The following is a 15,572-nucleotide window of genomic DNA, read 5'->3' on the forward strand; positions in this document are numbered from 1 at the left end:
ATACTAATATTATACTCACTACACCCACATTCTGTAAATAATGACCTAATATGACATCATCCGGCAGAGCATTTGTCAGTACACATGCATGCCGTAATGCGGTGTCACATAACAATGAAATGAATCAGTTGGGATTAATACCTTAAACTGGATTAATACACAACAGAAATATAATAAATAAATTAATAAATCATAATTCATTCACATACGATTTTGAAATACATGTAATATATTTGAACAAATTATGATTTATATGATATAAATTCAGTACTAGGTAATCAAACTTATTATAGATTATGTGATGGTTGGAATATTAAGTGTGATTAATTAAGACTTAATTAATACATAATATAAGTCATAATTCATTCAGATATAGGACTGTCAAATTATGATTATTATTATATGATATACATTTTGTATTAATTAATCAAACCTAATATGGATTGCAACAATCATGTAATCCATATAAAGTGTGATTAATTAATAGTTAGATAATACAAAATAAAAAAAATAATATAATAAAATATACAACATAATTATGTTATGGATTACATGTTTTGTACATTTTTGAAGATTTGAACAAATACAATAACAACAACAATAATAATACCTATGGTAAAAATAAAATAAAATAATACATTTAAATTAAATTAAATTAAATTAAATTAAATTAAATTAAATTAAATTAAATTAAATTAAATTAAATTAAATTAAATTAAATTAAATTATAAAGACCCACTTTATTTTTTTTATCTACAATATTTGTCAAAATAAATTGCCATGTTTTTCTAAAGCTCCTTCTGGATTTTAAGTACAAATAATAATTATGAATTACAGTTATGTAATCCATATTAGGTGTGTTTAATTAATAGTTAATTAATACAAAACAAAAATAATATAATAAAATGTACAACATAATAATGCTATGGGGTACATGTTTTGTACATTTTTTAGATTTGAACAAATACAATAAAAACAATAATAATACTATTATTAATAATAATATTTTTCACCTATGGTAAAAAATAAAATAAAATAAAATAAAATAATAAAGACCCACTTTATTTTTTTATCTACAATATTTGTCAGAATGAATTGCTGTGTTTTTTAAAGCTCCTTCTGGATTTTAAGTACAAATAATAATTATGAATTACAGTTATGTAATCCATATTAGGTGTGTTTAATTAATAGTTAATTAATACATATAACAGAAAAATAATATAATACAATATATTTTGTATACTAATGATATAATATATCAATTTAATGTTAATTAATACACTTAATAATAAAATATAATACTTATATAATATGTATTTATATTTGAAGAGATATTATTATCAATGGCCATCACTCAGGTCTTCCTGCTATTGAGCTTTCTGACTGTACTGACCCTTCCCCCTCCTCTCTCTCTCTCTCTCTCTCTCTCACACACACACACACACACACACACACACACACACACACACACACACACACACACACACACACATAAACACTTGGGGTTTACATTGAGTGTAAATGCTTCTCTGAGCTGGGAATATGAGTCAGGTGAGTATGACCTCATCTCTTTTTCCTCTGCTATGAGGTAATGTATCTCTCTGGATCTCTTTCTCCTCTGTGAGCCAATCATTAGAGGTGCTTCACCGATGACACACCCCAATGATGATTCAGATTCTCACTGTCACATGACGCTCACACCCTCAGGTGATCTCACTGTACAGATGGAGCACTGCCAAAAAAAACACTGCACACTGCAATAGAGTAAACTTTATTGGTCCATTGATTTAAAAAATCAGTTAAGGTTTACCATAAACATATGTGACCCTGGACCACAAAACCAGTTGTAATGGTAAATTTTTTGAAAATGAGATTTATTCATCATCTGAAAGCTGAATAAATAGCTTTCCATTGATGTATGTTTGTTAGGATAGGAAAATATTTAGCTGAGACACAACTATTTGAAAAAATCTGGAATCTGAGGGTGCATAAAAAAAGATTAGAAAAAAAAAAATATATATATACTGAGAAAATCGCCTTTAAAGTTGTCCAAATTAAGTTCTTAGCAATGCATATTACTAATCAAAAATTAAGTTTTAATATATTTACGGTAGGAAATTTACAAAATATCTTCATGGAACATCTTTACTTTATACCTAATGATTTTTGGGATAAAAGATTTAAATTTAGAATTTTGACCCATACAATGTATTCTTGGCTATTGGTAGAAATATACCCGTGCTACTTCAGACTGGTTTTCGGTCAAGGGTCACTTATTAGTTTTCTTTTAGGAATCAATTATGAATCAATGAATGAATCAATCCATTAAACATCACATTTTTTTTTCTCGTTCTTTTTTTTCTTACTTGTTTTGATGTTTATTTGTATGTTTAGATTATTGTGACTATATGTTCATAGGAATGTTTTTCTTAGTTCTGTAACAATTTGATACTTGTATTCTGCCTTGAGATTATGTGTTTTATCTTGAATAAAAAAAAATACATTAAACAGAAAACTTTTTATATTTTTTTGGGAAAAACAACAACAGTTTAAAGCAGTATTACATTGTTTTTATGCTTAAACCCTTTTTTGTATAGGCCTATACATAAATAACATATATAAACAGTTCACTTGTAAGACCAGATAACTAAATCATAAAGCATGTTTTTACTGTGATAATCAAACTGCAGTTTAATTGATATTACTTGGCATGCAGGATAAAAAAAAAACATGTCTTTGAACATTTAAAAAAAGAGAAAATCTCACATTAGTTGAAATGACCTATACACAATATCAACTCAGACTAGATTTATGTATATGTATTTTACATGCCTTTAAATAAAAACGTTTTTAAGATTCAACTTGACATTAATTGCCTTCAAAGAAGTGATTTGTGTCCCACAGGTGCAAAACGTGCTGTTGAGGTTAGACTGCATAGCAGACTGCATTTCTTTTGTTAAATGTGATCACCTTTTTCTATTTTTAATATAGGTGAAACTATCATCCAAATAAGATGATATAATAAACACATTTTCTTTCACTTTCTTGCACCTTAAGGCTTAAACTGCAAGTAGTTTCGGTGTTTTGTGTTTTACAAAACGTTCGCACACACCCTCTGCTGGTCGAAAAAACGAAGTGCAAATAAAATACCGGATCATATGGCAGCACAGAATTGAATTTACTGCAAAAAAGGTTAGTGCTGTCCTATTATTGTAACATTCAAGCTGTATATATTCATATTGTACATTAGTTATGCTTGCCATGAAAAACTGTGACAGGATTCAATAAACCATCACACTACTTAAATTAAACACAATTTTACAAAGGCCTGTAAAGTGTTTTCACGACGCTTCCATTAATTTGCGGCACCGGCACTAAAGGTAAACAAAGCTACTGAACCGAACGGAGCTCGCATATTTTACTGATTATTGCTGCTGAAAATGATCAGTTGGTGTCATGTTTTGGGCTGTACTAATCGGTCAGACTGGGACAAACATTTGAAGTACTATAGACTGCCAAAAGTTATAACAAATCAAGGAGAAGAGTACGAAAAACTGTCTGAGGAACAAAAGGCATGGTTGGCCAAACTGAACCAGGATTTCCAGGGCAACATTCGTGTGTGTTTTTGTCATTTCCGGTCAGGTAGGTGAAATATTAGGCCAATATCTTAATTAATACTACCTGTACGTATTTTTTTTTTTTTAACCACCTGTTAACTTTAGTTTGTCAAAATATTGCAGCTTTTCCTGCTTTCTAAGTCTTTCTCTATATGATTTATCAGCTTCCACGCTTTATTTATTTTTTTAGCAAAACAGTGTATTCAGTAGTACATTAACCGTAATTAATGCTATCCCTTACCAAAAAGAAGTATACTTTAAGTTTATTTTATTAAGTATACTTAAGTTCAAGTATATTTTTAAGTACTTTATGTAGTAAGTATACAAATATCAGTGTACTAGTAGTATACTTTTAAGTGTACTATTTCAGTACTCATTGGTATAAAATTGGCCCACTTTCTAGTATATAAAAGTATACTTTTATGTATACATTAAGTATAACAGTAGTAAACTTTGAGTACACAACTAGTTTACATCTGACAGTGTACTAATTAAATCCTTTTAATGCATTTTTAGTACACAAGTATAGCCTCAGTAAACTACTAGTTTAGTAGTTTTATACTGCATATATACTCGTTAAGTTTTCTTTAAGTGAACTTACATCATACTTTATGTATATTCCTATGTCCCTATGTGGGTATTAATTTGTATATGAATATCTGAACATACAAAAAATCAAAAGAAATAACAGGGTATCTGCTTGTAAAAAAACAACATTTGATTCTAGCTTCATGTTTTCTTTTATTAAACACTTGAATGTGGGTATGTTTCATAAAAATAAATAAAAAAATAAACAACATTTTGAACAAAATCAAAATGTAAACAGAGTCAATCAACACCTCAAAGCTTAACAGTGATTATTACATCTTCATGGGTCAACAATTTATTCCATAACGTTACACAGTTTTACAAATCTTATGGTTTTGATGTTGTTTTATGTCTGACGCTTATGATAAATTACATGTGGAAGCATCCGTTGTTTCGGTTTCTTCTTCACTTGTGTTTTGTAAATTCGGTACAGAAGATGTAATAGCGCCCTTAGTGTGTGCCAATAAAAACACTGATTCTCAGAGTGCAAGAATAGCTCAAATATATTTAGAGTATGAATCAAGTATACTTAAATGTCAGAGAAAGCACATTTTTGAGAAGTACATAAAAAGTAGACTGAAAGTATACTTTCCTATTTTTAAGTTGGAAAGAAGTACACTAATAGCACACTTGAATAAACTTCTTTTTCGTAAAGGGTTGTTTACATCTGAGTATCTTCAATATGGCTGTGCAACCGGGTAACTAAACAAACCGTGAGGTAATTGCAAACCCTGTTTTAATGTCACTAAATTAGCTCTGTATGTATAGGCCCTGCTATAACACACAAGTTAATTAGAAACAGGTGGAAATGCAAAAGTTACATTTTTCTTGCTTTCACTTAAGTTGAAGATGCGCTTTGGAATATGGTAAAGAAAAGTCATTCATTCTCATCATCATTCATCATTCTTTTCATCATTTTGTGAAAAGTATGCAGTAAGTCTTACTATGTACTAGAAAAATGTTTTAGCCCCTTTTTACTAATGGGAAATGTTATCAGACAGTTTGAGAAAACACGAAACATGCAGGAATGTAGCAACGAATGTATTTTTGTAAATGGACAAGTTTCTTTAACATGCAAGATAATAACATTTAGAAGATGTCTTAGAAAAACAGAGTCACTAAAATCACACCTTTCCATTCTGTGTGTGTGTTATTAACAACATTATCTGCAATTAAACCAACTTGCCTGCAATTGAAAGAACGTTTGTGAATGAAAATACCCTCTAGTGGTGAACATACAAACGGCAAAGAATTACCCTACACATATTCGCTTTCTTTTTTCTTTTTTTTTAAAGAGAAACGTCGGGAACAAAGTTGATTATTAAATTAAATACAAAGTAGAAATATGTTTAGTCTTCTTAGGCATGAAAGAGCAACTGCTGAGCATCTCAACATTTCTGAGAATAAAACATAAGATAACATGTTTTTCAAACTAATAACCCTGTTTTTAAAAAAAAAAAAAAAAAAAAAAAAAAAAAAAAAAACGGCCAAAACCAGCCTAGGCTGGTTGGCTGGTTTTAGTTGGTCAACCAGTCTGGTTTTAGCTGGTCATAGCTGGTCAGCAGGCTGGTTTAAGAGGGGTTTTGGCCACTTTCCCAGCCTGGCCAGTAAATGGCCAGTATGCATGTAAATGTATGTATTTAAAAAAATAATACAGTTGGTATTAAAAGGTATTCAAATTCATAAACAGACTGAATTAGTGATAAACTGTAATTATTTGTTCTTACCTCTGCAATTGTCCAGTCTATGACAGTCAGACAAAAAAGTCACTAGATGATCAGCACTGACTATCAGTCAACAGTAGTGTTTCTAAAAGTAAAAGTGAAAGGAAAAAAAATTTAAGTTGTTCACTGAAGATATGTTTAAGTTAATGCACTTAACAGAAGCTCAGCATGTCTCTAGTTTAGATGCATTTAACTTTAAAAGTTTTCTTTCAGGTTTCCAACAGTTTTTGACCAGTGAAGTCCGCTTTTTTGGTTCTTGGTTCAAGTTTTCAGGAAATCATTTAACAGAGATTGCTTGCCTTTTCAAAAGAAAATCTAAATTTAGCAGATGAAATATTTTCGAGCAGAATGAAACAATTCACTACATGAATGTCCACAAAGTTTTACGATTATACTAATTTCCATGATTATTCTCAGCCTGGAAATTGCATTTATTTTTTTCCAGTTATTTACATATATTTCCTCTTATCCCGCCTTAAAGGAGTAGTTAACTTCCAGAACAAACATTTACAGATAATGTACTCACCCCATTGTCATCCAAGATGTTCATGTCTGTCTTTCTTTCAGGAAGATTTTCAGGAATTATCTCCATATAGTGGACTTCTATGGTGCCCGCGAGTTTGAACTTCCAAAATGCAGTTTTTAATGCAGCTTCAAAGGGCTCTAAACGAGCCCAGCCGAGGAAGAAGGGTCTTATCTAGTGAAATGATTGGTCATGTTCTAATTTTTTTTTTTAAATGTATATACTTTTTAACCTCAAATGCTTGTCTTGTCTAGCTTCAATACAGGTCAATAAAATCTTATTTTCTCCTCCAACTTCAAAATCGCCCTACATCGCCGAATGTGCAAAGTCAAACACCCTTTACAAAAAAAAAAAAAGGTAAAACAGTGATGTAGGATGATTTTGAAGTTGAGACAAGACGAGCAATTGAGGTTTAAATGTAGAAAATGACTGATCGTTTCACTAGATAAGACCCTTTTTCCTCGGTTGTTATCATTTAGAGCACCATAGAAGTCCTCTATATGGGGATAATTCCTGAAATGTTTTCCTCAAAAAACATAATTTCTTTACAACTGAAGAAAGAAAGACATAAACATCTTGGATGATAATGGGGTGAGTTAATTATCTGTACATTTTTGCTCTGGAAGTGAACTACTCTTTTAACACAAACATGCATTCTCATTAATTCTCAGTTTCACCACCAGAGGTCTCCACCATTCTAATTGTTCCCATAACTGCTTTTTGAAGCTTTCTGCTTTTTCAAATAAGCTTTGATGACAACATATCATGGAGTCTCAAACAAATATTTACATAAAGTGAAAAACATTTTTAGGAGGCACTGATCATCCAAATACTATTCAGTTGCTTAAATAATTTGGTCATTTTACATGTTTGTATGTTGATAGGAAACACTTTACTTTCTGTTCATTGTTTGAACAACACATATTTTGGAATGATTCAGCCTTACCTGGAAATCACAAGACTGTCATCCTATTTGTTTCTTATTCATCACACATTTCTAATTCCTTGTAATGAATAGTTTGTAAGTAAATATTTTCAATGCTTTCTTCTTTTGTCCTTTTAGGATTCTTGAAATCAGGTTATTTACCGTCGTCCATATCAATACCAAAACCATAAGGACCATAAATTGAAAACACAAAAATGGGTAGGATGGTTTTAATGTTAATGGTGGCAAAAGTTAGAGCAATCAAATGATTTGTTTCAGTTTTGGGCTCTATGAAAAGAAGATACTATATCGCAGTTTGTCTCAAAGTTCAATTTCAGTTTTAATAGCAACATGTGGACACAACATGGACTTCCAGCTTAGTTTATTAACAAAAGAAATCACTGAGAATACACCGTAGTAAAACACAAGTATAAGTAAAGCAACATACAAGAACAGTAAAGCAAATAGTTAGTAGACAGTATGATTATCTAATTTAGATTAAGCATAAAGACAACAGTCATCATTATTTGATCTATATTTTAGCACAGAAATTTGAATTAAATTTAAAAAACATTTTTCAAGTAGCCTTTAATTGCTTGGATAAAACTTGTATTCTTCGGCTTCAACAGCTCTGCCATTCTTCATGACTACACGTTGATATGTGTGAATGCCTCGTTCCAAATCCATGTGATTTCGAGTCATTGCCCCATTTCTTTCCATGACCGTGTTACTGTTACTGTTTAACGCAACCAACGCATTGCTCATCTGAGAGAAAATATAAGGAATTGTAAAAGTGGTTTAATATATATATACAAAAACACAACAAATTTACTAAAATATAAACAGAAAATATAAACATATTCAAAGCATTATTATTATTTTGGAATTCTTACCAGAGAAAAAGGGGCGGCCCCCTCTTCAGGGTCGCACTTACATTTAAACCTTAAGTTAAAAAAAAAAGAGTTGCATAAGAAGGTATACATTGATGGAGCTTGGGGTATGTTAGAGCATTACTTATAACTTTACAGGTGAAAAACATATTTCTATGCACATTAAAAGACCATAACTCATCTGAAAAAAATACATACGGTAATGATCCATAGTAGTTTTTCATCAACCCACATTTATTACAGGAGGATGTTGCCTAGAAGTTTGGTAAGAAAAGATCACAACCCTGTTATTTTTTCTTATGAAACTGAATGGTCTTTTTAAATATATAAAACAAATCATATTAAGCAACAAAAATGACAGAATACTTAAATGTCTTCATTTTCTTACCATTTTTTTTGCTAATGCTCCTCTTCAATGTTGTGAAAGGACTTCGTAACTCTCTTTCTGAACCAACTTGTTTCCCACAGAGATCTCTATAAGTCTCGTATAACAGCTCCACCCATCTGTCAGCAGGAATGTTTCTGAAGAAAGCCAAGTAAGAAACAGAAATAAAGGACAAGAATGAGAATAAGAAAAGGCCATACATTCTTTAAGTGTTTTAGAAACATATTTCAGTTAATAGTGGTTTTTGAAGAAATTGGAATATCCTAACCCCTATGTACAACTAAGACTGATGCAAGTTGAACAACACCTACTATCAGTAAAACAGAAAGAAAAAGCAACTTTTATGGGCTAAACAAAGATGACTGATTAGATATTTGGACTTGAAAAGTAGGTTTCTGTCAGTCAGCCAAATTCTTTAACTATAACAAAACATGTCATTACGCAGACTTAAAAATGGACAGGAAAGTCTTGAATCGTGTCAGTCATTTTTGAATCATGTTGGTTAACAGAAGCTCAGCTTGAGCTTTGAATCTAAAGCACCCTAAATTAAAATTGTAGTAATAGGATTTTGGCGAAAAATGCAAATTTATGTGCACTCTGGAGATTATCCAAGGTTTCTATACACAACGTATTTTTGTAGCGTTTAGCAATGTAGCCAATCACAGACATAGGCTTATCTGTTGATTCTTGAACACCTCTGATTGGCCATTCGTTTTAGAAAAGTCAGAATTCACTCATGGCTAAACGCCGGAAATTTGTTTTGCATGTTCGCGATTCCACTCATTGTAAAACTATGTAAATAAGAGTTTTTTGATTGTGAGATAGTGATGAGCAGAAGTAAATGACACATTTTAGTGATTATAAAGTAAGGGTTATCTGCCCATTTTCTAGATGAAATACAGTATGTCACAAAAGTGAGTACACCCCTCACATTTCAGCAAACATTTTAGTATATCTTCTCGTGGGACAATACTATAGAAATTAAACTTGGATATATTTTAGAGTAGTCAATGTTCAGCTTGTATAGCAGTATAGATTTATTGTCCCCTGAAAATTACTCAACATACAGCCATTATTGTCAAAACAGCTGGCAACAAAAGTGAGTACACTCTAAGTGAACTTGTCCAAAGTGTCAATATATTATGTTAGCACCATTGTTATCTGGCACTGCGTTAATCATCCTGGGCATGGCATTGACCAGAGCTGCACAGGTTGTTGCTGGGATCCTCTTCCACTCCTCACGGAGCTTCTCCACCTTATGCTTGAGGATGCCCCACAGGTGCTTAATGGAGTTCAGGTCTGGAGACATACTTGGCCACCCCATCACCTTCAGCTAGTCAGCTTGTGGAGTGTTTGGGATCGTTATCATGTTGGAAAACGGCAGTTCGGCCTAGTTTCTGGAGGGTACCAGCAGCACTTATGCAGCCCCAGACCATGATGCTACCACCACATGCTTGACTTTAGGCAAGACACAATTTTCTTGGTACTCCTCACCAGGGCATCGCCATACATGCTGGACACCATCTGAGCCAAATATGTTTATCTTATAGTCTCATCAGACCACAGGACATGCTTCCAGTAAATCATGCTCTTGGACAGGTTGTCTTCAGCAAACTGTTTGCAGGCTTTCTTGTGAGCCAGCTTCAGATGACGCTTCCTTCTGGGATGACGCCTATGCAAAATGACTTGTTCCAGTGTGCGGCATATGGTCTGAGCACTGACAAGCTGACCTTATTCTTCTGCAACCTTTAAAACAAAGCTGGCAGCACTCATGCATCTGTTTTTTGAAGCCAGGTTCTGCACCTGACGCACAGAACAAGTGCTCAAGTTCGTTTATTGACCCTTGCAAGGCCTGTTCTGAATGGAACCCATCTTGGAAAACCTCTGTATGACCCTGACCACTCTAGTGTAACTTGGTTTCAGGGTGTTACTGAACCTCTAATAGCCTTGGCCATCTTTGTGGAGAGCAACAATTCTAATTCTCAAATCCTTAGAGAGTTCTTTGCCATGAGATGCCATGTTGAACATCCAATGGTCAATATGAGAGAATTGTACTTATAGGACCTAATTTTAACTGCTCTAATATAAGATACTCAACTTTGTATGGTCCTGTCAAGCACCAACACAATGATTGGTGAAATGGGCTGTGAGGACCAGGAGTGCCCCTTGTGTCCTCAGAAGGCAGCATTTTCCAGTTTTCGGATCCAGCCTTCAAAAGGTTTTCTTCAGCATTAACCATAACCATGATTATTCTATCATGCATTATTACATTCTGAGTAATTTACAAAGAAATGTTTCCTGAACCAAAAGTAGTAAACCACCACCAGAGGGCCCTTTAATCCTATTTGTTCCCATCACACACCATTACCATCCCTTGTAATGAATGACTTCTTAAAAACCATCTGTGATGTTTTATTGCACTTGAAAAGAAATGACATGAAGACATATGTTTGAATGAGACACATTTTAATGGTTAACTGTATTATCTGATAATCACAATAGCATGTAGCCTATTGATAATATTTTGACAAGCCAGTGTCACTAACATTTGTAATGCTCATTAGCAGTGCTGTATTATGTCATCTTTAAGACTGTTTAATTATAAATATTTTGGATTAAAAGGCTCAAAAAATATCAGTGTTAAATAAACCAATTGGTGAAGATTATCACAATGATATCACAAATACATGAATACAATTTCTGTTTGCATGAGGACATCAAATTGTTTGTGAATGTAATATTTAGAAAAAAAAACTTTTAAATGAATAGATTTAAACAACAATACATTGTCTCCAACAAAGCTGTAAAAAAGACAGATGCTGACCTTTTACAGACATACAGTACAGACCAAAAGTTTGGACACACCTTCTCATTTGTTCAAACTTTTGGTCTGTACTGTATATTTTTCTGTTTATTAAAGTTTTTCCTCTACATTTGTGCAGTTTTCAGTGGGTTAGTGATATTTTTTAAATATATATAAATTAATAAATAGATATTTTTTAAATGGGTTTTTATACAAAAACAGCTTTTTTATGTAAAATTCACTTTATAAAAGACCCACATTTCTAACTTTAATTCATGGGGATAACATGGATAATTTCACATGGTTTAGTGTAAGATTTTTGCCCATCTTTTGGACAATCCAGTTTAAAAAAAAAAAAAAAAAAAACTACAAATAACTTTTACCCGTAGGTGGCTGCAGAGCTCCACTATTTGCTATTTGACCACCTGAAAGATATTTTTTCACAAGTTTTTTCAGTTGAATTTATATCTACAGTACAGACCAAAAGTTTGGACACACCTGAATTAGAAGGTGTGTCCAAACTTTTGGTCTGTACTGTATACCAAGAGCAAAATCTAAAAACACTCATGTTGTGGTAAGCAAATCAAAGTTGACAAAGGAGAAAATTCTAAAATTTAGATTTCCAAAGCATTATTACATGAACATTCAATTTACATTTTATTTATACCCCTACTATTTTCAATATTTTCAGAATTTCAGTATAAAAATGAGGAAATGTTGAGTAGGACTATTACAATTGACAATGATAAGATTTAATAAATGAACACAGACATTTATCCACAGCAAAATCTTGACAATTAAAATTTTAGAGAACAGGAAAACTAGTAAAATGTATATACGCTACAGGAATCTCCATTAACTTTTGAGTTTTTACTCATTTCCATGACTTTTCCAATCCTGAAAATCATCCATCGTCATTTGTCATGCGAGCGTAATAGATTTTGTGCGATATATGGAAGTTTTTGCACAATTGATGCATTTCCATTAGGCATATTTTCAATTCGCAATTAAAATTTTTGGGTTTTGTGCTGGTAATCCTATTGGTATATTTTGCATGCTAATGATAGGACTCTATCCATTGACGTGATTGGTTACTGAAGTTTATGACGTAGCAAAAAAAGGGCCGTTTTTAAACCGCATTTCTGGGACAGCCTTTGGGAAAGGAGTTTAAAGGAGAAAATACTCAGTAATGGTGCTGATTAATGGATTGGCACATGGTTTGTCTACAAGCATATTAAAAACACCACATAGACAAATAAACAACATAAAAAAGTTGATTTTCACTATTGGGGACTATTGGGGATTTCTGCTCTGTTTTCTGTTTAGTTTTGAAATCAGTGTAGACTGTTGGCCATTAAAAAGAACCACCATTTAAGTTTTTAAGTTTAAGCACAAAAATATGTAGAATGGATTTGATAGACCTGTTACAGCAATAAAGTGATGTGTTGTGATATTGGGCTTTATGATGGAGGTGAACATTTAAAGATATTGGCGTTTTTCTGAAAGTTTACACTGAGCTTTAATATCAGCATCATGAACTTCCGTCTCAGCTTACTGACAAAAGAAATAACTGAAAATACACAGCAGGCATCAACTCTCATAAGAGCATAAAATGTAAATCACCTTGAATCATAAGAATATATCCTGAATTCATCTGTTTCAACAGGTTTGCCATTCTTCATGACTATGCGCTGATGTGTTTGAATGCCTTGCTCTATTTGGTTGTGATGACGAGTCATTGCCCCATTTCTTGGTATGACAGTAGACCTCTGGATGCTGTTAATGCTGTTACTGTTTGACGGAACCAATGCATTGCTTGTCTGAGAAAATATCAGAAGTGATTTTATGCTCATAACCATTTACGTTTCAGCCTTCAGACTGCACAAATTTGGTTTTAGCTAGGTTTAGATAAAGTAAACACAAAAATGTGTAGAAAACTCTCTCATTTGGGTTGATTAGGACTTAATCACTTGTAAATAAATATGTTTTAGACACACTTACCAAATAGGTAGGGATGCTGTTGTGTTCAAATGACCATTCATGCACTGAGCTAAAAAAATGTCATGTCAGAAATTATGCATTAATATTGAGCTATGTTTCAGAAGTTTTATATATATATCAGTCAAGCCCGAAATTATTTATACCCCTGGCAAATTCTGACTTAAAGTTACTTTTATTCAACCAGCGAGTTTTTTTTATTAGAAATGACACAGACGTCTCCTAGAAGATAATAAGACGATGTACAAGAGGCATCATTGTGGAAAAAATTATTACTCATCTTTTATTTACATTTGAACAAAAAGTGGCATGTCCAAAATTATTCATACCCTTCTCAATTATCAATAGAAAAGCCTTTATTGGCTATTACAGCAATCAAACGCTTCCTATAATTGCTGACCAGCTTTTTGCATGTCTCCACTGGTATTTTTGCCCATTCATCTTTAGCGATGAGCTCCAACTCTTTCAGGTTGGAGGGTCTCCTTGCCATCACCCTGATCTTTTGCTCCCTCCACAGATTCTTAACTGGATTTAAGTCAGAACAAAATGTAATATTTTTGTCTGCTAACCATTTCTTCACCACTTTTGCTGTGTGTTTTGGGTCGTTGTCTTGCTGAAATGTCCACTGGTGCCCAAAGCCAAGTTTCTCTGCAGACTGCCTGATGTTGTTGTTGAGAATTTTGATGTATTGCTCCATTTTCATGGTGTTGTTTACTGTGATTAGGTTCCCTGGTCCACCCGCTGAAAAACACCCCCAAAACATTAGGTTCCCACCACCATGTTTGACAGTGGGGATGGTATTCTTAGGCTACATAATTTGGTCTCCAAACAATTTAATTTTTGTTTCATCTGACCATAAAACAGAAGACCAGAAGTCTTCTTCTTTGTCCAGATGAGCATTTGCAAAGGCCAAGCGGGCTTTTATGTGCCTTATCTGGAGAAGTGGTGTCCTCCTTGGTCTGCGTCCGTGGAACCCAGTGGTGTGCAGTGTCTGCCTTGAGATGTTGCCACCAGCAGAGCCCAGATTAATCAGGATGGCCTTGGTGGTGATCCTTGCATTCTTTTTTACCTCTCTCACTATCCTCCTGGCCAGCACAGGTGTCACTTTTGGCTTCCAACCACGTCCTCTGAGATTTTTCACAGTGCGGAACGTCTTGTATTTTTTAATAATACTTTGTTCTGTAGCCACTGGAACTTCAAAACATTTAGATATGGCCTTATAGCCCTTTCCTGATTTGTGAGCAGCCACAATGCGCAGCCGCAGGTCCTCAGTGAGCTCCTTTGTCTTAGCCATGACTGTCCACAAACCAACAGCAGAGAGCTTCTGTTTTTCACCTGTTGAGTTGATTAAACAACTGTTCCCAATGAATCAGGGTAATTAAGATGCTTTAGAACAGCTTGGACTATTTGGAATGGTATATAATGGATTTTCCAATAGACTGTGACAGTTTGCAAAGGGTATGAATAATTTTGGACATGCCACTTTTTATTCAAATGTAAATAAAAGCTGAGAAATATTTTTTCCACAATGATGCCTCTTGTACATCATCTTATTATCTATCATTGGGAGAAGCCTATGTTATTTCTGGTCCAAAAAACTTTCTGGTTGAGTAAAAGTAACTTTAAGTCAGAATTTGCCAGGGGTATGAATAATTTCGGGCTTGACTGTATTCATAGTCCCACATGAATACTTACTTTGATATTTCACACGATTCAGAGTGTGATTCTGACTTGCATTTAGAGCAAGATGATCCCTAGTGATGTGGTAAGCAGAGATCAAATGAAAATCACATTTAACTTTATCCCTGTATTATTTGTGTTAGTACTGTAAGTGTCTTTTACAGTAGCCTGACAAAAGAGTTTAGCATTTGCTTAGAAAATGTTGTTGAGCATGACTTTCAGAGGCCTAACTGATTGTCAGAACAGTTCCTCACCATTTCTTTATTGATGCACCTCATCAGAATTATGCTGACAAACTGATTTAGTGTCCCAGTTCCAAGGAGTTCTCTGTAAACAGAGGAGCCATAAGCCTTAAATAACAAAATCTACACAATGACATATACAGGGATGTAGGGCAAAACAATGACAACTTAGTTTTGCACTCTAAACCCAATAAAAA

This window comes from Garra rufa, chromosome 9, assembly GCF_049309525.1.
Source record: "Garra rufa chromosome 9, GarRuf1.0, whole genome shotgun sequence".
NCBI classification, from domain to species: Eukaryota; Metazoa; Chordata; class Actinopteri; order Cypriniformes; family Cyprinidae; genus Garra; species Garra rufa.